Source organism: Rutidosis leptorrhynchoides, chromosome 8 (assembly GCF_046630445.1).
Source record: "Rutidosis leptorrhynchoides isolate AG116_Rl617_1_P2 chromosome 8, CSIRO_AGI_Rlap_v1, whole genome shotgun sequence".
NCBI classification, from domain to species: Eukaryota; Viridiplantae; Streptophyta; class Magnoliopsida; order Asterales; family Asteraceae; genus Rutidosis; species Rutidosis leptorrhynchoides.
Genome location: NC_092340.1, coordinates 15,540,001 through 15,542,710, shown reverse-complemented (window position 1 = coordinate 15,542,710; position 2,710 = coordinate 15,540,001). Strand labels below are relative to the sequence as shown.

At 28.7% G+C, this 2,710-nt stretch overlaps 1 long non-coding RNA gene across 1 annotated transcript; it reads right to left on the bottom strand.

Annotated features, from left to right (window-relative positions):
- Positions 1–1,782: 1,782 nt before the first annotated feature.
- LOC139861414 (uncharacterized) lies at positions 1,783–2,544 on the bottom strand. Its single transcript, XR_011763760.1, has 3 exons — positions 2,270–2,544; positions 2,149–2,194; positions 1,783–2,042 (listed from the first exon to the last, which is right to left on the bottom strand). It is a non-coding gene; the product is annotated as an uncharacterized lncRNA (long non-coding RNA).
- Positions 2,545–2,710: the final 166 nt, after the last annotated feature.

Sequence of the window (2,710 nt, the reverse complement as noted above, 5' to 3'; positions counted from 1 at the left end):
TAATTGGCTTAATAATAATCTTGATGAACTCAATGACTCGAATGCAACGTCTTTCAAAATATACCATGAATGACTCCAAGTAATATCCTTAAAATGAGCTAATGCACAGCGGAAGATTTCTTTAATACCTGAGAATAAACATGCTTTAAAGTGTCAACCAAAAGGTTGGTGAGTTCACAGGTTTATCATAACAATCATTTCAATATATTAATAGACCACAAGATTTCCGTTTATAAATATATGTACACTCGCAAGTGTATAAAAGTATTCTATAAGTTGTAGGCACCCGGTAACAAGCCTTAACGTTCATGTTTTACCCTCTGAAGTACACCAGATCAGGTGTGTTTAAAATAACCTCGAAGTACTAAAGCATCCCATAGTCAGGATGGGGTTTGTCAGGCCCAATAGATCTATCTTTAGGATTCGCGCCTACCGTACATAGACAAGTAGTTTAATGTTACCAAGCTAAGGGTATATTTCTGGTTTAAACCCACGTAGAATTAGTTTTAGTACTTGTGCCTATTTCGTAAAACATTTATAAATCAGCGCATGTATTCTCAGCCCAAAAATATATATAAAAAGGGAGCAAATGAAACTCACAATACTGTATTTCGTAGTAAAAATACATATAACGTCATTTAACAAGTGCAAGGTTGGCCTCGGATTCACGAACGTATCAATGTTGAGATTCAATATTGCAGGAAAGTACGTAGACGCAACGGAGATGATAAACACTAGATTGACCTCACGAGCATACCCATGAACCATACCCATCACCTCCATAGCTATAACCCATAATTTCCTTAGCTTCGACTCATTCAAAAAAACTATTTTGAAATCACTCGGACAACACTCCGTCGTAATATTTTATGTATACTAATAATATCTTGAAATAATACAGAGCAAATATATATATATATATATATATATATATATATATATATATATATATATATATATATATATATAAATCTATTGATAGAGTTTAGAGAAATATATTTTCAAGTTTCTATAAAATAATGAAACCTATTGAATTCTATTTATAATAGATTTTTGAATTATTAAAGTGAATTATTAAAGTATGAATTATTAAAGTGAATTATTAAAGTATGAATTATTAAAGTGAATTATTAAAGTATGAATTATTAAAGTGAATTATTAAAGTTAAAGTAAAGTAAAAGTAAAAGTAAAGTAAATGTATAGTTAAAGTATAGTAAAAGTATAAAAACTATGTATGTATAATACGCGTATAAATATATATAATATTAATTTAAATCGTTATATATATTTAATGAAATAAAATATAAATATCGTTATATTTATTATAATGGTTAAGTAATGAGTTGTCAAAAGTGATTCTAGATATTTATAAAAGTTATATACGTTTTAATAATAAAGTTCTTTTTAAACTGAAAACGTCTTTGTACGTTTGAAAATAGATTAATAGAATATTATGGAAACCAATTTTCCACTAACTTTTGTCTAACTTTCGTAAATGACACTTTTTGTTTTTATTTATAAATAGCTTTACAAATTATTCTGAATATCGTTAAGAGGAATAGATTTTCTCAAATCATAGTGGACCTCTCAACAGAGACTTGTAATCATAATTCAATGTTTCTGATAATTCAATCATTTAATATATATTTTTTTAATTTCATGGAAAATCATATTGAAACAAATACGTTCGTGTAAAGTATTATACGTTTAATACTTTATTAATATTCTCAAGTTATAATATATATATACATAACATATCTATTTATATATAACGGTTCGTGAATCGTCGGAATTTGGTCGAGGTTATAATGAATGTATGAACACAGTTTAAAATTCTTGAGATTTAACTTAACAAACTTTGCTTATCGTGTCGGAATAATATAAAGATTAAAGTTTAAATTTGGTCGGAAATTTCCGGGTCGTCACACGTTACCTTGCAATGCATCTTCGATTGCAGTAATGCAAGCATCACAATCGGTGTTGTAACCGACCAGTTTACCATCGGTGGGTCTTCTCACAATGGTGTTTACAGCTCCTATTGACTGATAATCAGCAGATTATGTACAAAATTCAGTTTAAAATGGAACATGAAATACAAAGATCATCACCATTATATATTTATATTTCTTGGAAATAAGAAAAAATTACCTTGGTACCATCTGTAGCAAATATTATAGCTATTCAATCGGCCCTCCTGCTATTTCAAATTTTTAGCTATTAATATAGCATCAGTATATACATATATAAAATGATTCAAGTTTGTTAATACCTTTGATAAACCGGAACAAACCACAACCTACGACTACCGCCGCCAAGACCTTCAGGATTTTTTTTCAAACCCTCCTAGACAAAGAATACACACAACTAATACAAAAAACATAAAAATATACCAAAAGGAAAAAAATCCACAACCAATTTAGGGCAAAAACATACAATCAAGAGGCAATCGAAACTAAACCCAAACCTCTCACCATCATCAACCGCTTCAAAATCAAATCACAATAAAAAATGCTCAAAGAAAAAAAGAGAATAAGCATGTTCTTCATCCAAGCATTTACCAAAACAAATCAATCATAATCAAATACTGGCCATATTTCACATAATCAATTCAGACCAACATTTAATCAAACACCTTATGTGCATAAACATAAACATAAATCAAAAAACGAAAACAATACTAATTGATCAAAACCTTGAAATCAATCAAAAC